This window comes from Epinephelus lanceolatus, chromosome 13 (assembly GCF_041903045.1).
Source record: "Epinephelus lanceolatus isolate andai-2023 chromosome 13, ASM4190304v1, whole genome shotgun sequence".
Classification (NCBI taxonomy): Eukaryota; Metazoa; Chordata; class Actinopteri; order Perciformes; family Serranidae; genus Epinephelus; species Epinephelus lanceolatus.
The window spans coordinates 35,489,722-35,512,261 of record NC_135746.1 but is presented as its reverse complement, the minus strand read 5'-3'; the positions used below and the strand labels follow the sequence as shown (position 1 = coordinate 35,512,261).

At 41.3% G+C, this 22,540-nt stretch overlaps 1 long non-coding RNA gene across 2 annotated transcripts in view; it reads left to right on the top strand.

The window, feature by feature from the left end:
* Positions 1 to 22,540, top strand: part of LOC144466564 (uncharacterized) — a 270,562-nt gene that overhangs the window by 230,483 nt on the left and 17,539 nt on the right. For both annotated transcript variants that reach the window (XR_013493174.1, XR_013493173.1), the window contains exon 4: positions 17,817 to 17,913. This is a non-coding gene — a long non-coding RNA (uncharacterized LOC144466564). The remainder of the gene's footprint in view (positions 1 to 17,816; positions 17,914 to 22,540) is intronic.

Sequence of the window (22,540 nt, the reverse complement as noted above, 5' to 3'; positions counted from 1 at the left end):
GATTTGAAGCCTTGAGACTAGCATTTTGACTGTCACCATCTTGTTTCATTTAGAGCCATGTTGACCATATTTGGACAAGAGGTTTGAGCTGGGGAAGGGTTGCATTACTATGCCTCTATCCTGATTGACATGTTGCTATTTCAGCAACTTGTCTATCACAAGGTAGCCATGCCCTAAAGTACACCCTGCTTTATCATCTATTTTACCCTTAAATGGGACCATAATTTACCAAATGAACATCACACTGTTTTAAAGAAGACTTGAAATTAGTGATTTAGACCATAAACTCATTAAAAAAATGTATATTGTTGTACTAAAGTGAGAAGTAGGGTTGTTTTCTCATAGACTTGTATACAATCAGGCTTCTTTTTGGAACCAATGGAGGCGCCCCCTGCTGGCCATTAGAAAGAATAAAGGCTTAAGGTAAGTCTTCATCGGCTTCACTTTTCAGATCTGAAGACCATGTCCATTTCTTTATCCAGTCTATGGTATAGTCAGGCTATTATCTGGCTAACATCAGGCAGTCTAATCACAGCATTGGGACAGAAGTCACAGTGAGGCTGGATGGATGGCTGTGTTCAACTTTAACGCTAGAGGTCACGGTTAGCTGTCAGAACCAGCAAAGCAGGTTTTTGCTTACACACTTTCACACACGTTCTTTGCAAACTTGTCAGGGATAACTAAAGGTTAAGAATATGTCAAATCAATTAAATGATACTTGTCATAGTTTATAGAATAGATAATATAGCTGCTGCTACATAAGCTGTTTGTTGAACTGTTTGTGGGTTGGCGTTGGTGGGGAGGATTGTGGAGGAGTGATAAATTGTCATCTCAACAGTTTCGGTTGTGTCCAAACAGCTCAAGACGCGAGCCCAGGGAGGACAGAATAATTGCTCTCTGGTGATTTTGGTTTCAGAGCTCAGACAGGCGGGAAGTGCCTCTCCTGGGAGACAGCGGCTCGTACAGTCGACTCCAGCTGGAAGTCTCTGTGCTGTCAGTTGATGGAGACCACTTCTCACTTTTTAACATCTGACTTGGCCAGAAAAGAGAGATGTGAAACTGCTCTGCTTCTGTCAACACTTTTGGCACAGTGCTACAAAACAATATAGGCAGTTGCGCTGTTTGGACTTGTGCTTTGCGCTTTGTGTTATCAAAGTAGAGATGGCTACAACTCCAGCTTTTAAGTGCTTAACTCAGCAATCGCACGCATCTCTGGAAAATACACTTTTGTGGTTCCTGTAGCCTGATCATCATCAACACCATCATCATCGCCCCTCACTTCACATTATAACAGTGTGTTACTGATAGAGACCAGGTGCTATTTTCTTACTTAGACGGGCAAGCCCACATTCCTAAGAGCCAATGATGAATGGATACATTTCCTGTCATCAACACAGGGACATGAACCCAACGAGTTATGGGAAGATTTGAGGAGGAGACAGTGACTGAACATCCAACTGGAATTCCCAGGACCAACCTTGAGGACAGCACATAGGCCCATGTACAGTAAAATATCATGCATGTGGAGTTTTTTTTCCCCCTCAGTTTGCACCACCTCCAGTGTGATGTATCATAAAACATATATTTTCCCTCGCTTTCCGCTCCAGCTGTGAAAATATTTTCTCTGTCAAACATCTGTTGGAGGAATGTGGGGACAGAGCGGACCCGCTTCCTGTCAGTAAAGCTGCAGAGGGGTACCCCCCAGCCACCCTCCCCTCAGCTGGCTGCTCTCTGTAGTGAGTTCCCAAACCTACCCTGTACATTTCCCATCATCCTTAAATGCACTTATGCCCACATATATTTTAATATGTGTATAATATACAGTATGGTAGTTAGAACCAATACGACCACTTCAATCAGCAATATATGGAAGCAGAAAACTTTCCTAGCAAATGTATTCACTGTAGGGACAACCAGTCAATCTCATGGTTACATGTTGGCTACGCTCTTCCAATACAAACAAGGTCAAAGCTGGCAATGCTTTTTTCTATTACCAATAGATCAAGTGAGTATGTGTAATATGGGATGTGATACTCGCAGTGATAAACCCACAAAAATTAAAAATTCAATTGACTTTGCATTACCCTCAGTTTTTTAGCCTCTTTTAGCTGATTTTCTTGGTTTTCTGACTTTAAAACTAGTGATCAACATAGTTTCAGACTGGACCATAGTTTCTCAAAGTGTGGCCAATGGCAGCCCTCACAGACACTTTGTGCTGCCCCTGAATGTGATAGGAAATGCATGCATTATAGTTTAATCAACTACAGTCCATGTCAATACTTTTTCTTTCAATTGAGTGCTGCAGTGATGATGTTTATTTATAGGCCAACCAAGCAGGAACCTTCAGGGCTGAAAAATAAAGCCAACATGGAAGTGACTAAAACTGCAGTTCCTTCCTTGAATGGCCACTTGAGGCTGACCCCAGAGGCCAGTCAAGCCCCACCGACCTCAGTGTTAAAAATGCCCAAATTTACAGCAGAAATAAACATGTTTACAGCTTGGTACAAAAAATGATTTTGGTCTCTATAGCTAACTTCCTCCATTTCATGACAACTGTATGGGGGGTACATGTTTATATAAGTTACCCGTTTAAATGTTATTAAGGCTTAATGTTACGCATAATGAAGGGTGGGCTGCTTTAAGAGAGAGGCTGTCTGCCAGCAATGTCCTTAGCTTCTTAGTCAGATCCACCCTTCACTCCTCAACAGTGTGAGCTTCTTGCCCAAATATGGCCACTTCTGGCTCCAAAAAAAGATGGCAATGATGATGAAATGTTGAACTTGTGGTGTCAGTCCAGGAGTCCACAAACTGGGTGACGTCACGGTAGCTATGTCCATTATTTTTAGTCTGTTAGGCCAACACAGAAGTTAATATCGCCCTAGTTCCGTCAACAAAAAGCCAATGGAATTTTTTCATGGATTTTGCAGAAGATAAGTTCTCCGACAAACAATACCACTTTTATGATTTTTTAGGCATAAATGCAATCACCACAAGTGAAATCCCAACATTAGGCTAAAAACAAACTACAGTACAGTTGCATGACTTCATTGTCGCCACCACAACAAGGCTTTAACGCTGTGTTTGGATTAATGATTTTCTTTAGTCTCATTTAGCCACTTCTTAGCAACCATCTTTTTTAAGAAACGTAAAGCCCTACAAAATTTATGAGTGGGGTGTTGATAAATATAATTTATGTTATAGAACAGAGCGTTAACATCTGTTAAGCTAGTGTTAACCACAGACCTTATTTCAGGCATCTAACCAAAAACCCACTGATTTCGAGACAAGGGAACCAGGAGTGCTAAAATGATAACTTATCTACGGGTTTTAGGACTCATTTCTGCACCACTCTATAGTTTAAATTTAATACACTACTCAGCTACTGTGTCACACTGCACCCCCTTTACAAGCATTTGTCAGAGTCAGAATGACAACTTGTAGAAAACCACTGGTCACATGGCAACTACAGCACCTCGCAGTGTTGCAGGAATTACGTTGTCATCAGTGTTAGTTCTGTTAGCTAAAGTTGGCTATTTTGGTGGACAACTCAGTTTAGTGTGGAAGAGAGATAAAAAAAGATATTTTGTTTATGTATGAACTTTTCCTGTGCAGCCTGCAATCATGTGCTGACTGCCAATATTGGCATTTAGCCATCAAAACTTTGAGAACCCCTGATCTTGATAAAGTTAGCAATTAGCTTGGAAACATAATTAAGCATTTAAATAGTGAAATATTTTGTTCAGTGGTTGAAACACCAAAAGAGAACTATGAAGTAAGTGAACTTTAGCCTTACATTTGTCACATGAACAGGAACGCAACTCCAAATGTGTCTGCTGGATGTGTAAACAGGCAACTGTTTGTTAACAAATTCTCCATAGTAACAGGTGATAATATGTCAGTGTTGTGTTTTCAGCTAATTTCACTTCCCCAAGTGTAAAAAAAATCCAACCCAAAACAATAAAGCAGCTTCAAGGTTATGGTTAGGTCGAAACAGCTAACATTTTAGGGTGAATAAGGAAATGCTGCTGCCCTACTCGTGTTACATAGTTGTGGTTTAAACACAGAGTTAGAGCAGCTAATAATATAGCAGGGGGCTGAATATAACCTTGAGCTGCTACAAATTGAAAGAAAAAGCACATTACATGCATTTACTGTAAAATGTCTCTAAGTTTTCATATTAAGAATTAGCTGACATGTTGAAAGGGTAATTGCTCAAGTAGTTGAGGCTTTAATTTAAGGCAAATTAAACAATTTTATCACAGTTATGGTAACATGTCCATCCTGGTTAAACACAAACAACTTTAACTGAAAATGAATTCCTCAGGAGAAAATGAGTCGCCATGCCCACCCACATCCTGCTGACTGAGACCATAAAACAGGCTGCTAATAATTAGAGACAATATGTTCAGCAATTCAAGAATAGTCTCCCCAACAGTTGGTGTTAAAGTGTCTGCAAGAATTAAAGCTGTGTATCTTACAAAGCATAGCATGCATTTATAACCAGTACATATGCCAGTCCTCCACCCTTTGCATTTCTTATGAGGCAGATTCAAAATATTGTTATATTCAAATAACCAGGTAAACATTTAAAGTACAGTATACAGACATGTTTCAGGGATCTTATTTCTTGACTTAACCTTCAATTGCAGAGCCATTATTTAACCACAATGTTCTGAAGCACAAGTCAATTTACTGCAAAACCTAAATAGCAAAATATAAATAGACAAGAGTCAAACTGAGAGCCCACAGCAGGGATACTCATCTTGCGTTGCCCGGGGGCCATTTTTGCAAAGAGGCCAGGGGCCAGATAATAAACCACTTGCAGCCCCGGGCAGTTTTGGTGTATGCAGGGGTGTTTCTAGGATTTGAGGACATATGGGGCTTCGCTGTTGGATGGTCGTGGGTACCCTTCCCTGGCACTTCTTTTAAAAAACAAAAAAACACTCTGGCACCTCATATACTTTCAAAATACAAAAAAAAAATCCCAGATGAGAATCAGTTAAATTTTTTATTGTGTATTAGAACATGAATGTGTTTGCTGAATTTCATGACAATCTAGTCAGTAGCTTTGGAGAAATATTACTCAAAGACACAAATGTCAATGTCATGGTGGCACTAGTGAAAAGTCAGGGAATTGCCAAAGTCAGTAGGATTCATCCTCTGTGCACCAAAAATTTTTGTAACAAGTTTAACTGGTCCATCCAAGATATGTCACCAAAACCCAGAAACTGTAAACCCTGGCGTTAGATGAAAAGTCGGGGACCACTAAAGTCATTAGGGTTTATCTTATGGGGACAATGAATGTCTGTGCAAGATTTCATCTTAAGGCATCCAATAGTTGAGATATTTCAGTTTGAAACAAAGTTACCAAAGTAGTATCAGCTCATAAACTGTACTAGCTTTTAAATGGGATTTCTACAAAACTTAAACTGTGAGAGTAATTTAACAGCAAATCACATTAACGTGAAAAGCACTATAATCATACAAATAATTATTTATATAAACTATTTTTATTGAAGCATTTTCAAAATTCTGAAATGATACAGTGCAGTAGCTTCATCTTCCAACATAACTACATACATATACAGTACAGGCCAAAAGTTTGGACACACCTTCTCATTCAATGCGTTTTCTTTATTTTCATGACTATTTACATTGTAGATTCTCACTGAAGGCATCAAAACTATGAATGAACACATGTGGACTTATGTACTTAACAAAAAAAGGTGAAATAACTGAAAACATGTTTTATATTCTAGTTTCTTCAAAATAGCCACCCTTTGCTCTGATTACTGCTTTGCACACTCTTGGCATTCTCTCCATGAGCTTCAAGAGGTAGTCACCTGAAATGGTTTCCACTTCACAGGTGTGCCTTATCAGGGTTAATTAGTGGAATTTCTTGCTTTATCAATGGGGTTGGGACCATCAGTTGTGTTGTGCAGAAGTCAGGTTAATACACAGCCGACAGCCCTATTGGACAACTGTTAAAATTCATATTATGGCAAGAACCAATCAGCTAACTAAAGAAAAACGAGTGTCCATCATTACTTTAAGAAATGAAGGTCAGTCAGTCCAGAAAATTGCAAAAACTTTAAATGTGTCCCCAAGTGGAGTCGCAAAAACCATCAAGCGCTACAACGAAACTGGCACACATGAGGACCGACCCAGGAAAGGAAGACCAAGAGTCACCTCTGCTTCTGAGGATAAGTTCATCCGAGTCACCAGCCTCAGAAATGGCAAATTAACAGCAGCTCAGATCAGAGACCAGATGAATGCCACACAGAGTTCTAGCAGCAGACCCATCTCTAGAACAACTGTTAAGAGGAGACTGCGCCAATCAGGCCTTCATGGTCAAATAGCTGCTAGGAAACCACTGCTAAGGAGAGGCAACAAGCAGAAGAGATTTGTTTGGGCCAAGAAACACAAGGAATGGACATTAGACCAGTGGAAATCTGTGCTTTGGTCTGATGAGTCCAAATTTGAGATCTTTGGTTCCAACCGCCGTGTCTTTGTGAGACGCAGAAAAGGTGAACGGATGGATTCCACATGCCTGGTTCCCACTGTGAAGCATGGAGGAGGAGGTGTGATGGTGTGGGGGTGTTTTGCTGGTGACACTGTTGGGGATTTATTCAAAATTGAAGGCACACTGAACCAGCATGGCTACCACAGCATCCTGCAGCGACATGCCATCCCATCCGGTTTGCGTTTAGTTGGACGATCATTTATTTTTCAACAGGACAATGACCCCAAACACACCTCCAGGCTGTGTAAGGGCTATTTGACCAAGAAGGAGAGTGATGGAGTGCTGCGGCAGATGACCTGGCCTCCACAGTCACCGGACCTGAACCCAATCCAGATGGTTTGGGGTGAGCTGGACCGCAGAGTGAAGGCAAAGGGGCCAACAAGTGCTAAACACCTCTGGGAACTCCTTCAAGACTGTTGGAAAACCATTTCAGGTGACTACCTCTTGAAGCTCATGGAGAGAATGCCAAGAGTGTGCAAAGCAGTAATCAGAGCAAAGGGTGGCTATTTTGAAGAAACTAGAATATAAAACATGTTTTCAGTTATTTCACCTTTTTTTGTTAAGTACATAAGTCCACATGTGTTCATTCATAGTTTTGATGCCTTCAGTGAGAATCTACAATGTAAATAGTCATGAAAATAAAGAAAACGCATTGAATGAGAAGGTGTGTCCAAACTTTTGGCCTGTACTGTATGTTTAAGGGCTTCAGCCTTAACTGGTAACACTATGGGTGTTGCTCTGCTAGTGGTGTTAACCTCAGCCAGTACAATCATTTCTTTTTCCAAGGAAATTGTATGACAGTCCCCCTGCTGAGGTGTTCTTGGGTGAAACACAGAATCCAGATTGACATGAGCTGGTTTCCCTGCAAGGATCAATTTAACGTCACATTAAACAAACTCTGACTCTGAGTTCAGATAAACAGTGCTCCATCACATGCCTTGACCCGTAGCATGATGGACAATATTGTGTCATTTTCTCTCAACGTGAATTTGAAGTGAAGCTTGATGGCTTGTTGATGCACAGTCTACGCACACTGCTGCGATAGCCCTGGAGTCATGAAGCAAAGACAGTTTCTGTCAGTCAGTGCCATTCACACACTGACAGCTCATGGCACTTTTATCACAGTAGGTCAATAGCTGCCATTTGACTATCTACATGATCTGTCTGCTTGTTGTGTCTCTGGCTTTGCTACTATAAATATCACTGGACATATATATAGTGATACATGATGGTTTATAAAGTGTTTGTTTTTACTTGCATGATGTCAACATCAGATTGTTTAGAGTGACATACAAGAGGAAGTAAGGAAGTAGGACAGGGGTTGTAAGAGCAATGGAATTGAAACCAAGAGTTTGAAGAGCCCCATTTCACAATGAAGTTTTATAAAATATGAATGATTAATTATATAGATAGTGTACATATGAGTATATATGTTCCATCTGCATGATCTGGAGCCTTTGTGTAGTTCATGTGTAGCAGTGTAAATACATTTAAGAGTTTAGCCACAAAGTTGAAGTGTCCAATGCAAGTTTTGCATTTCTTTACCCAAGCAGAGGTCCATAATTAACTCAAAGGTTATCCACTCAGAGCCACTGGCCTCATCCTTGGCCTTACATCCATTGTTTGAGTGACCTCCAAGGTCAGCCTGGCCAGGAAGCAGATGGGCAGGGGTCTGAGATATCGCCACATGCTGTGGTCAGTTGTGATTGGCCACGTTCCTGTGTGGCTGGATGATGACACAGTGTGTTAGGAGAGCAGAGTGTGAGGGGGCCTGCTGTTTGGCTTTGGCTGTGCTGGGGCCTGACAGGAGCAGCTGGGCTGCTGCACAGGGTTCCCATTATTCATGTGGGGTTCTCGCATTAGCACTCGTGCACACTGCTGCGCTGAGGGTGCTGCACCAACTGCCACTTACTGTACAATCAAGTCTGTGGAAGGACACAGCAAAGGAGAAGGCAAGGGTGGATGGGAGGGTTTCCTGCCAAGAATCCTGAAAGACAGCCATGATACTGTACTGTAAAAGTAATTATGTTGTATCACTGAATGCACTGAGGGCTTTTTCCAGATGCAACACAAAAGATACACTTCTTGTCATGTAACTTGGTTTGGAAAGTTGCTGCAAATTCCCTTCTAGAGGCAGGTGCAATGGATGGCAATATTGGCTGGACATTTCAGCCAGTTCCCATTCCCCCTCGGCATTTTATATTGACGAACGAGGCACCCTTTAGCTTCTTTATGAGACACACCACTGTCTCCTGGGTGAAACACGTTGGAACACATGGTTGACATTGGGAAATGGTCACAATTAGGTTTAGGCAACAAAACTACTTGGTTAGGTTTAGAAGATCATGGTTTTAGTTAAAGGGCCAGTGTGTAATATTTGGCATGGTTTATTGTCAATCTGAATCTGAATCTGAATATTCTACCCATTAATATGTTTATACAAGTGTATGATCGCTATAAAATAAAATTCGTTTGGTTTTCGTAGCCTTATAATTATGCTTTTATATATATAGCAAGGGCCTTGCTTTAGAGAGGTCGCCATCTTGCGCCGCCATGTATGTACGGCAGACCGAGTGGACAATCCAGCCAGCCAGAGAACGCATTTTGTGTGTATAAATGAACCAACGAAGACAGCGGAAGGAAGGAAGAAGGAGGAAGAAACAGCAGAGACTGTTAGTAGTTCGTGGATAGAGAGTAGTGAAAAGTTTTTTTAGTTATAAAGTTTGCGAATAGACCACACTTACCACGCAACAAGAGAGAATGAACCCGAACCGTCATCTGCGAGGAAAAGAAGACGCAACTTCACTCCTTGTGATGCACTCTCTGCGGCGCTTTTCCTCCTGATGATATATCTCCCCAACAATGGTAGCAGTAGCACCAAATCCCATTCTGTGCATTCAGCCTCTCTTCTCACCCGCTCAGCATCAAACACATGGAGTTCCTCATCTGTATGCTCCGGCTCAAACAGGTATGGCTCTGGGTCTGTGTCCGCTACAAGAAACTCTTCAAAATCACGTTCAAAGTCGTCCATTGCAGCTACTATAGTCCGGAGATTTTGCTAGGCTAAATAAACAGCTGAGCTCTGTTACCGGCTACGCTGTCAGTCAGTGTGTGGGCTGGAGATTGAGCAGAGAGCGGAGGGGGTCCCTACTCGGTATGGTAAACGAGTATGTGTGTAAAGTTATGAAGTGTGTCTGTTACGCTAGAAGAGTCAGAGTTTGGGACGGAGTCTTTTACCCCCTGGAGTGTTACTGGAGTTTTTGGAGTGCTCAAATAAACGGGCCTTTTTCCCGAACGCTCCTCTGGTCTCCTGCTCGTGAGGGATTCATTACAATATCGTAACATGGCTTAGATTTCTAAATAAACATACACCTCGTCGCTAGATAGACCTACTCCTGAAAAAGTCGTGCGCAAGGCTTTTTGTCCCTACGAGGCCACCGTCATTTACCCGACAGGAGGGGTGAGCAAGTGAGCCCTGCAATCTAGAATTTGACCACTGATGTCACTGTTTTCAACCCATTTTACAGACTGGGCCTTTAAGACAAGAGCATTTGTTACAGGGTTACACAATGTGGACACAACGTGATGTAAATATGTGACATGATGTAAGTATGTCACATGCATTTGTAACTTATGTAATGTTACCCTTAAAATAACTGAGCGTTGACCTTTGGTTTCACACAGGACACAAACAGTGGTCTCCTAGTTGGAAGTTCTGTGTTTGTTTGACCCATTCGTCTGCCCCGACCACGTCTCTACGCTACCTTTCTGGCTCTTTTTTTCTATGTCATTTAACCTGAACATCTAATATTGCCAAATATATGTTTACACTGGAATCAGTTGAAAGCCCAATGCATCTCTGCCAAAGGGTGGCTTGTGCATTGATATCAGATGCTAAGGGGCGTGACAAAACATCGGTATTTGAGGACCTGAATGTGAGACCAGGCTGGACAGTTGGTCCATGCATGCACCAAACACTTTCATCCAGAGCAAGAAAGTTCAGCAAATGAGTCAGATTGTAATAAAATTAGGTATGAATTTACCCAGTCTCCAGAGAATGAATCCATAAATCTAGCATAAAAAACTGTTGGCTTCTTTTCTTTTAAATTTTCTATGGAAATTTACAATCCCAAAAATATGTAACCTAATAATACTGGTGACCCCTTTGTCATTTCTACAATGCAATAAAACCACTAAAAAGATTCTACTTGTATAAAAGTAACATCGAATTCTGATAAACAGACTTCAGTTAATGTATCTGAGCACCTTCATGCTTCCTAGAGGATGAATCCTTTTTGTATTTTAGACATTCATGGTCTTTTCTCAGGCGCCACATTCCTGACAGTATTAACATTTCTAGTGCTTAAGGTTCTGAAAGTATATCCAGATTGAAAGCATAGTGAGATTTTAGATGCAATTACATACTAGGGTCTCATACCTGGGAATACACATCCAAACTATACCCTATTTCCTGGGAAATATGATAGCAGGAAAACAGGGAAAATCTCACTTCACATTTAAACTGAACACAACTTAAAGCATTTCTAATTGCCTTTTTTGGCAGCATGGGTGCAGACAAAGAAGCTATAAACATTTACATATCACATATCATCACGTTATAACCTTGATATATTGAATGTGGTAGCAACAGTTACCTGTTTACACATCTAGAAGACATAGAGCAACAATTAACATCCAATAGTCACTCTCCTTTTAGCTCTGGTTTGGTCTCCTCCAACTCCTGAGGAAAAAAATCTGTCTCTTCAGCTGTGAAATGCTTTACTATGTTCACCAGCTAGTTGCTAACTTTGTCTTTCTGCTGTTTGCTGCTGAGCAGGTAGTATACAGGAGCTTTATCAGAGCATTTTCACTGAAAACAGTTGCTGCTTGAAACAGAGTTTGGGGTAGAATCTAAAATGCACCAAAATCTCCAAAGCACTGAGCACTATTGATAGTGCAGCTTTAAAAATAATTAAATAATCTGTATGTTGTTGGCCTTGCCCACCTTTTCATAGAGTATAATGAACATGGCTTCCTCTGGTAGCCACTAACAGGGTTTCATACTGTACTTTTAGTGCTGAGCCTGGTGTGTCGTGAAGATGACTGTAATGACTGTGATTCCAAGGATTTTTAAAATAGACCACATGTCTTTATTGTCCCCGTTACACAACCGCGCACAGCTGCTTCATCATCTATTCCACAGGGGCCCTGACTGATTACAGTTGTTGCCTCCTACTCTCCCACTCAAATCGTTGAGCAGCTTGTCTTCCCTCTCCTTTCTTCCCCCAATGGGGGTGATTAGTGTTCGCATGTGGACACTAAGGATATAGCGTTAAATCTAAGCTAATCACCACGGTCCCCCTCTTCTCTGAATCTCAGCTCAGGATAATAACGTCAGACTTCCTGCCAGGAGTCATATGAGGATCCACTTTATCTGAGCACACTTGTGAAATAATCTTATTACAGGGCCACTGAGCACATGAAGCGGTTGCACAGGAGTCCTTCATACCATTTAATGTCAAGGGCAGCATGATGATGATTGTCCATGTCTGATGCCACAGTAATGTTATTTCACTCCAGTCAGCCATGGCATTATTTGATTCAGGTGTTGTGGCACAGTCACAGTTGATTGTACAAGCTGCAGCAGTATGTACTCAGAGTGAGATACACAAGGCAGGAAAAGGTAAATCTGTAGAATCAGGGAAAGGTGAAATAATCCTTAACTTCATACAGTATTGTACTGAAATCATAAATCCTGTGAATTCTTAAAGCTTAAAGATATAATTAAATAATTTGATGTATTGGTAACTATGCTTCTTTGTTTTTTGCTAAGAGTTAGATGAGAACAGTAACACTCTCTAGTTAGTAACTTGAAGCTACATTCAGAAGCTGGTTGGTTTAGCTTAGCATAAAGACTTGAAACAGGGAGAAACACCTCGCCTTGCTCTGTCCACCATAGGGCTGAGTATCAGTACTCAATACCTTTAAGGTATCAACCAAAATAGCCTTGAACTAAGTTGTGTCCAAACTTCTCCAGTCAAGTGATACCTCCATTCGATCCATTTCATACCCAGATCTTATAAATATATATATATATATAAATAGTAAATGTATGGTTTTGCTCATAGCCAATCACCACAAATGTGCTTAAGTTTAATGTGACATGTGATCGGCCCGTGAAGTCAAGTCTGGTGTATTTAATGGAATTGACAGTTCAGGGTCACGGGATGCCACCAAACATTCCAAAGTATCGCTATACCAAATGTCTGTGGTGTCTGGTGGCATTTTACACAACTGAATGCTCCTATTTACATGATGGGTATGAAACAAAGAAGAAACAAAATGAAGTAATCTATTGGTATCTCTTTCACCCATAAACTGTATAAACTAATGGACCTAGTTACCATGACTTCACCCATTGGTTTGTGGACTACCGTCACAAAGTCTCGATTTTAGCATTTCAGTTGTTCCCATCTTTTTTTTTTGGAGCCAGAAGTGACCATGTTTGGATGAGTGGGTGGAGCTGTGGAGCAGCAAGGGGTGGAGCTGACTCATTGACTGTAGCAATGCCTCACAGACAGCACAGCATTCAAGCAGCCCCACCCTTAATTATATGTGAGACCTGCAGTTTTTGGCAATTCTGTGTTGGCTTCATTTTCAAGCCCAGGTGGCTGTCGCTTGGTGTCACCTTAAGGGTACTGGTTTTGGTACTGGTGTAACCAAAACATTTAGCCATTAACAAAATTTGCCTCAAAGTGCCCCTAAAGCCTCACTAGTTAACATTCTATATCATGACTGTTTAATATGTACATATAACAAAGTGTAACAGGACTAAGAATCGATAGCTCTGCCAGCGTCCCTGTGAGGATGTGCATTAAGTTAAATGTAGGGCTGGGCGATATGGCCTAAAAAAAAAATCTCTGATTTTTTTCACAACAAATCCGATTCACAATTTAAATCGATTTTTTTCCCCTCCTAGTTAAAAAAAAAATATTTGCAGCCTGGTAGCACATACCTGGGGTCCAAAACTTTCAGCATGTGAATAAACCCCAGCTTTTCCACGGTAGCCTATATATGGGCACCATATCTCTTGCAATATACATGGCGACTGCATCTGTGATCGCTTTCCACCGGACCCCTTTCTTATCATGCGGCAGTGTTTCCCCTACCATTACACTGGATCACAACAGAAGTCATTTAAGGTTACCTTTCCTGTAGAACAGGTCTATACCTTGTCCTTTTATTAAACAAACTAAGTAGCCTTATGTTACAGGCTGAGCCTGATGTGTGTGGCTTTTGTGTGTGTGTGTGTGTGTGTGTGTGTGTGTGTGTAATTGTGTATGTGTGTAGTTGATGTAGGAGTCTACCAGCTTGGCATTGGTAACAGTTATTTATCTTATTTACACAACGGCATGTCATTTCTGTCCCTACACAGTGCGCATCTAAAATCCTCCTCTGCTCTCTGTGTCGTGCACGGCGGAGTTCGGTCCTGATGCGCACACAGACACAGGCACAGGTGTGCACACAAAATCGCTGAAGAACTCGTTCCCTTTCTTGAGAACGAGTTCTTCAGCGCTCGCTGCCATGTTGTTTGTGTATCAAGTGCGCGGGGGGAGGGGTGAGCCCACTTTGAACTACGGGAGCCCAGCGTGGAGCGGCGGTGGCGGATTTTAGATAGAAACTCGATTTTCATTAAAACAAATCGGCCTAAACTACAAATTCAAATTAATCGATAAAATCGATTTATCGCCCAGCCCTAGTTAAATGCTAATGTCAACATGCTAACATGCTAAAATGACAACGCTAACATGCTGATGTTAAGCAGGTATAATATTTGCCATGTTCATCATCTTAGTTTAGGATGATAATATGCTAATATTTGCTAATTAGCACTGAAAGCAAAGCACAGTTGAGGATTGTGGGAATGTCTTCAGTTTTGCAGGTATTTAGTTATAAACCAAAGTACAGGAGAAAGTACAATTTTGATCTGATAGTGGCCTCTGAAAAGTTAGAGGATCACCATAAATGAAGGCATGATTGTGTCAAATTTCACAGCAATCCATCCAATAGTTGCAACATTTCACTTAAAACCATAAAACATGGTAGTGTTATAGGAAAAGTTGGGGGTCACCAGAGTGGGTAGGATACATTTCGTGGAATTGTGAATGTCTGTATGCCAATACATTTTTTAGATGATAAGATGATATTTGTGATATTTGTGAAGTGAAAATGTAACTGCTGGTGGCACAAGACAAAAAGTCAGGGGTTGAGTAAAGTTAGACAGATTCATCCTCTAAGGATCATGAATGTCTGTACAAAATTTCATGGCAATCAGTCCCATTGGTGTTGAGATATTTTAGTATGGAACAAAAGCAGCAGGCTGACTGACTTATCAAAAGACCAGCACTGCCATCCCTAAAGCCATGTTATTATGTTATTAGCATCCCAAGAAAACTACATGCTGTCCTAACAATTACTGAGCTTCATAGATGCCGATAGTAGGGCTGGGCAATATGGAGAAAATCAAATACAGCAATGTTTTTGACCAAACACTTCAATATCTATATTGCAGCGATATTTTAGGGCTGACTATTGGTGCTTTCACAAAATATTTTAACTGAGATTTAAACAGTCTGGTAAATTCTGAAAATGACATGACTTTACTGTAATGCAGCCTTTATAACCAGGAAACGACAACACTTATGATCATCGATATAGATGGATTTTGTGACCTTTGGACAGAGCCAGGTTAGCTGTTTCCAAACTTTATTCCAAGCTAAGCTAACTGGCTGCTGTTAGTAGGTTCATATTTAATGAATAGACAACAGTGGTATGGATCTTTTATCTAACTCTCCTTCAATAAGCATCCAGTCAACATTTGTGTATGGGGCCCCATTTGGGTAGTAAATGGGCTGAAAAATGGGCCCAATATTAGATTGTCCATTGGTTTCATAATGGTCCTATGTCAATTCCCCACATGGATGACACTTGGTGTGTCCCAACTAGACAACGTGCACAAGACCCATCTTGGTCCCAACTTTAAGTTCTATGTGGGTAGCCTAAAACATGGGCTGAAATACCGGTTGTAAGTCGGTTTGTTCACAGTTTCCATGTTGGCCTCATGCCCATTGTCCATATGGGAGTCATGCAGGATTACACTGGCTGTTAGGTTTGGCAAGAGTTGGGCAAGATGTGCAAGACCTATATGGGCCTTATCACTGAGTTGTGTGTGGGTACTACACGGGAACTACGCAGGCTGGGATATGGGATGTAGGTGAGTGTTCCATTACAGCCTCGTGTCAATTGCCCACATGGTTTTCACCCAAGGTTACAGTGAGTATTCCAAAACTTTGAACTATCCATTCACATTACTTACTTTTTACAAACTAAATTGGTCACCGATGAAATTTTGCCACCCAAAGATTTGGGTCAGTTTCTGCCACAGTGTGCCATAACTTGTTACTGTATAACTGCAGGTGGTACTACATTCAAATGAAGGATACCTTATTTTGGAACAAAATTCTTCATGCCATAAAACTGAGTTAATGTTTGTTCAGAGACCGAGGGGGGTTATAACCAGAAACAGCTGTGTATGTGTCGATCATGCCCCAGCGTATAGAGAACTGCAATGACCTCCGGTCATTCTACATAACAGCTGGCTGTACTGTACCATGTTCTTCAGGAAGAGTGAACGATTGGGAGGATTGACAAGAACGTTCAGAGTATTTTGGAGGAAGTGTATTGTTTGTAATTACTAACTTGCCCACGTTGTGTGTGGGAGTTGAAATTATTGCTGTTCAAGGTTAAATGATCAAAGCACTTCAGCTCGAGTTTGTCTCAATATTGGGCAGTTGTACTGTTGAGGCTTTTTTCCAGCTCCAAGTTTCAAATTGATAAAGGGCTTTGAGTGTGAGATGTATTCAATACATTCAATCATTCAAATGTCAGCCCAGACCGGAATTTATTGCACATTACCATGTCTGAAAAAGAGATTTTTTCATGAACAGGAGTTTAAGGTGAATGGATTTTCCATCTGGACTGGGAGGGAATGGAAAAATGTGTCCCATCTCTGGTGATTTACAGTGTAATATAATTTGTGCTGCTCTTGTACAAAGCCAGTGTTACACAAACTGCAGGGCTGAGAAGCAAGAGGCAAGTCGACCCATCGCAGCAGGTTGAAGGGAACTGGCCTCCTTTCAAAACACACTTAATTGAATAATGGTTCCATAAATCCCTATTTTGTGGGCATTCTGTAATAATGTCAACACTGCACCAGTAATATTTTACAGTCTGCCTTCTCTGGAGATCAGCACATTGGGGCAAAACAAACTGGCTGGCTGGCACAAAGAGAATAAACGTAACTGATAGATTAAGCATTCATGTTGACTTTTCATTGATTAATAAACCGTAAAATATGTGTGTAATCCTCCAGATTTTTCTCACTAACTGCAAGTATTGGTATTTAGAAAATGGAAAGAAACACTTGACCTCAACCCTCAAAACGACCTGGAAAGGATATGTGAACATGGGTCTGTTTTTGCTACATAGGACATATTCATACATGCAGATTAAGGTTATGACATCAGTTAGCCAGGTTCACCAATGTTAGTTTTAGTGAAGCAAGTAACCCAGAGAGAGAGACAGAGACCTCAGGACCACACCTGGGAATGTGAGGGTTGGCTGCTAGCCAAGTTTTAAAAATGTTTTGGGACATGTCCTCTGGCCTCCTTCGGCTTTGGTTATTACACGCATGCATCTCCACATAATGCTTTTATAGAGAAATTTCCCACTTAATCCAGTACTAGTGAAGTTTTCCACTACTGACTTTTCAGTAAAATCTCATACATGTCTAGATTAACCTGTTAGTTGTAGGCACCCCTTGACATGCTGTGTGAGGTAGTTTGTGCTTTAGTGTTGCATATTCTCAATCAGATTTTCACTTAATCAAATTGCCACAAACCAGCTGACACACAATGAATATGGGGATTTAGGGCCCCATGGCAGTTGCCCACTTTCCCCTGTCGATAATCCGCCCATACACAGTAGAGAGCATGAAGAGCAAGCTTTATTCTTGCTACAAAGCGGCCAACAAGGGAGGCTATTTGGACAACATTGGAATCATACGGTGGAATATATAAACCACAAATTTTTCTAAGATGGTATCTCCATCCCCTCTAACATTTTCTGCCATACTTGACATTTTTCACTCAAGAGCCAAGCACAGGGTACAGTTATGTAACTGTGGGAATTCTGAGATGCTCAAAATTCACTTCTTGTCCATTTTTCTCCACAGTACTATTGACTGCATAGTAAATTCTGCCTCCTGATGACACCTTTGGAAGCCCACTGTGGAGGTTGAGATTCAGCACCAAAATGTGGCAGAAAATCAGGTCAGTGCACAACACTATGGCTCCCACAGTATCAGTATTGGTGTACCTACGTATTATGTCCATTTTGGATGATTTAGCACCCTACTACTTACACCCAATTCCAACGTTTGGTACCAATGGAAGAAGCAGTGTGCCTGGAGCACTGTGGTATCCAAATGGTAACAGTGCATGCCAAATAACAGCTGGGAACATCTGTTACATGTCATACTCAAGCGCAAACCTCCTGGGATGCAAAATGAATACAACATGAAAGTACCAAAAACTGCAGTTCCTCAAATGGCCACTTGAGGCTGGCTCCAAGATGGGGCTGTGGATGGGTGTGTAATGAAGCTTAGGTCTACATAATGTAGAAGAGGAGAGTTCATGTCCCATAACAGACTTGAAGTTAAAGTGCTTTGTTATGAAACCATGATCTTCTGCTAGCCTTAACCAAGTTTGTTAGCTGCTTGAATATAACCGGTACATGACATAAAGTTACAATCTCGAAGAACTCCATTTTTGTTTTTCTCTTTGGCGGCACCTATGGCAATAAGCAGTGTGTGCAAAAAAAGGGTTGAAACCAGGCTGAGTGTGATCCATGGGTTGACCCACAGCCTGTGGGTCGAGAGAGTTTGGGTAAGCTTAGTGGAAAATATCACAGGTTCGTGTGGGTAGGTTAAAAATTCCAAGTAATTTATTAATAACTTGCAGAAACATTGTGTGCAATAGTCCACTTTCCACCTTCTCTTGTCCTCTCTGTGTCACTCTCTCTTTCTCTCTGTCTCTTTCTCTACAACATGCACAGTGGCGCTCCATCCTTTTCTTTATCCTTGTCTCAGTCCTCAGTCCTGACAGTTGTGCTTGCCCTAACCCTAATCCATTGTGTTACCTCATTCAGGGATTGAAAGTGACTTGAAAGACATTTATTTAAATGAAAGTCTTTGATATTATTACTTGAAGTAATGCTGTCAGGGAATTAAGCAGTATAGATTATCACATTAACAAGAGCTTTCAGTTGTGTAACACTGTAACAAATACATTGTGGTAGAAAGTCACAGCTGCAGAGGAAACGCCTCAGTCCTGGAGAGAAAAATTAATCATTTCTCAGTCTTTGAAAAATAAGCTTGGCAGATAGAGTAACCTGGAAATGTTCCAGACGGGTTCAAACAAAAACAGAGGGTGAGGTTCAGTGCGTGGCAAACAAGACTGCTTATTTGATGACCTTTGATTGACTGTTATTACTGCGCCTTGTGAGGGTACACAGTCCTGCTCTGGCAATTATGACAGCAAATATATGACAGCATTATGGTGCTGCTCCAGGGGCGACTTCTGATCCCAAGTCTGCAGTGTTTACTTGTCTTTATATTTCGTTTCTCTTGAACTCTGTGAGGACAGGGGATTGTGTTTTTTTACAGGTCTGAAAAATGTGGTTGATGGTAAGGATTGGTAATGCTATTCATTTTGTGTGTGTGTGTGTGTGTGTGTGTGTGTGTGTGTGTGTGTAATGGCAGCCAATAATGACACCTGCTGGTCACCTTGACCAGCCTTGATTTGTCTGTTTATAAAACATAATGAGTTAGTTACTGTCCAATTATTTGTTTCGTTTTTTGCATGTGTGTGTGTGTGTGTGTGTGTGTCCCCTGCTGTCGCCCTCTCGCGGAATTTCGCGGGGCATGACGTTCTCTCTTCTCACCAGCAGAGGAGGAAGAACATTCTCACTCATGGATACGCACACCCACGCACACTTGAATGATCATGATCATGAATACGCGACATTGCCAGGTAACTCGCATTAACCACAGGCCAACGCATTACGGAACCTGCTGAGCCTTGCCCTCACTCGCATAGCATTATACCGTCAGTCAATGGAACCTGCGTTAAAGCTTTAAGCATTAGTCATCCGAACCTAACTGTCCGCTAACTTCACCTGCTTTAACGATTGCTTTGTGTTGGTTGCAGAAAGTACATTGCACTTGTATCGACTTTGCAATCAGGTCCAAGAACTTCACAACCTGTTGGATAGACAGAGACAGGAGTTTTTTGATGAGAAAAACCAACTTAGCCAGGAGTTAGAGGACACCAAACAACAACTGGCTAAGCAAATATCCCTGAAAAAGATCCACATAAAGAGGGAAAAGAAGACCAAAAGAGAGCTGACCCTGAGACTCTCAATGCATGTAACATGGCTGTCCAGGTCAACGAGACCAAGGGCAGAAAAGAAGAAAGAAAAGAAAATCCTCCAACAAAATGCCCTGGCGGATCAGACTTCTTTCCAGACACAGATGGAGGAGCTGACATCCATGTTCAACAACCTGTCCCTCAACGATGAGCTCTCAATGGAGCTCAAGGCTGAGAGAGAAGACGATTGTTGTCCACCAAGGAAAAGGGCCAGATGAGAGGACGAGCCAAACAAACAGGAGCCTGAAGGATCCAAAAAAAAAAAAAAAAAAACCCCAGAGAAGCGGAAGAAAAACAAAAGGCCCCAAAACTGAACATCCATTACCACAAATCCCCCGCCCCCCACCCATTAGTAGACCCTTTCCTACAAAACATTTTGATTACTGATTAAACATATACACCTCAATCTGTATCCATATCAATCACAGACACAAAACCTTTCATGTTTCAACTGATGCCTCCTTACCAAAATATATGCTTACTACGGCCACTGCACTAGTACTATACTATGATGTTTTTAATGACATTTTGATGACATACTATACTATGACCTTTTTTTATGATATTTTGATGACACACTATACTATGACGGGTTTTTTTATGATATTTTGATGACATACTATACTATAACGTTTTATATGATATTTTGATGACATACTATACTTTGATGTTTTTTATATTTTGATGACATACTGCGTGGCTTCTGTGTGTGTGTGTGTGTGTGTGCGTGTGTGTGTGTGTGTGTGTGAAGGGCCACATAGGGGTATGGAGTGCGATGACAGCGGTTGTGTGTCTATGATCAACATGGCTGATTTGCACCCATGACCTCTGTGGTCACAGGGGAGGGGTCGCTTCAGGAAAAAGATTAAATCTCCTCTCATGTGTCCGACGCAGGAAGCCCAAATGTACACAGCAGTCGATTTGTTATGGGCGTGAGCAGCGAGCAATTATTCCTACAATGCTTTTCGCTGATGTTTGTTGTTTTTTGCACCAGTGGTCTTCCACACATCTGGCTGAACGTGACTGATGCTTAAAATTGGAATATTTTATGATCCCAGTTGATATTTCATAGCGCTTGCTTTCAAGTCATCCTTGACCTCTTCCATTCTCCTCGCAAAGTACTAGAATACAGATTAGACAGGAGTGACATTGAGGGATGTGTTTGTCATTACACGTCAGAGATTGGCGTCAGAGGGAGTTCGACACTGCAGAAAATGTCTACTTTTATTACCACTGGGAGCTCTCTCTGTGGTTTTCCATAAATCAGAGTTTGGTCTGGATAAAATCACTTGCTTGGATATTTGAGATGGACATTTTCTTGAGTGTGAGGTCCACGGCCTGGAGGACCTTGATTTACACCTCCAGGAATGTGGAGAGTGACAGGCTTGATGGCTCACGTACAGGATTGATTACATAAATTACAGCCCCATCACATGAAGATAGCCCTGCCCAGCCAAACCCTCCTACACATACAACAGCATTTATCTGCATTCAATGAATACACTAACGCAAATATGCAGTACAGAACAGCATGCAGGGGTCTAGTATCCGCAATGCACTTCACTACTCTACAACCTTTACAGAGTTCTAATGGATCCAGATTACACATGTAGAGGTCTCCAACATTTAAAAAATATATCTTAACAGTCCTTCAGGACATCAAATTGGACTCTACAGTTCCTTGGAATCTTGATACTTACCCATTAACACTTCAGACAATGTTACAGTTCTAACTGAACCAGAGTATGCATGAAGCAGTCCCCAAAATCCAGACCAACCTTTACAGCCCTTCAGAATTACAAACTGACAGCACTCTGCGTTCTAAAATCTAAGCTACTCTACAATCTGCACTACACCTACAAGAAACAGATTTATATGCCCTGGCTTTCCTACATGATCCACACTACGGATTTATGGTCATTACATTTTAGAGTATGGATACCTGTGCCAAGCCAGACGAGAGCCAATGGAATCCATCAGGACCCACTCAGCCAGGTTCAGACAAATATTTTCAAATGATTCAATTCATATTCAGCCTTCTTGACATGGTTTTTGAAGTTCTTTTTAATAAGAATATAGTGTAAAAATAATAAAAATGATGGACCTACTGTCTGTGTTGGTAGGGTTTGTTATTTACATGACAACATGACAACTGCATCAGGCTCAGGTTGGTTCGGACATAAAAAGTAAAACTTGTTGGGTTCGGGTCAGGCGCCGTTACTCCCTGGGACTCTTGTCAGGTTTGGACAGAAATATGCAGCCCAACCCACACTCTGTTGTGGATAAACAATAAACCTTAACAGTCCCCCAAAGTCTGGAATACACCTTTACAGTTTCTCCAAAATCCAAACATGGTACAGTAAATCCACCTAAACTATCTTACAGGAAACAAAATTCAGCTCCACATTCTTCATGAATTCAAAATACACCATTGTTGCTTTATTATCTCGAAAAATCTGGAATACGTGTT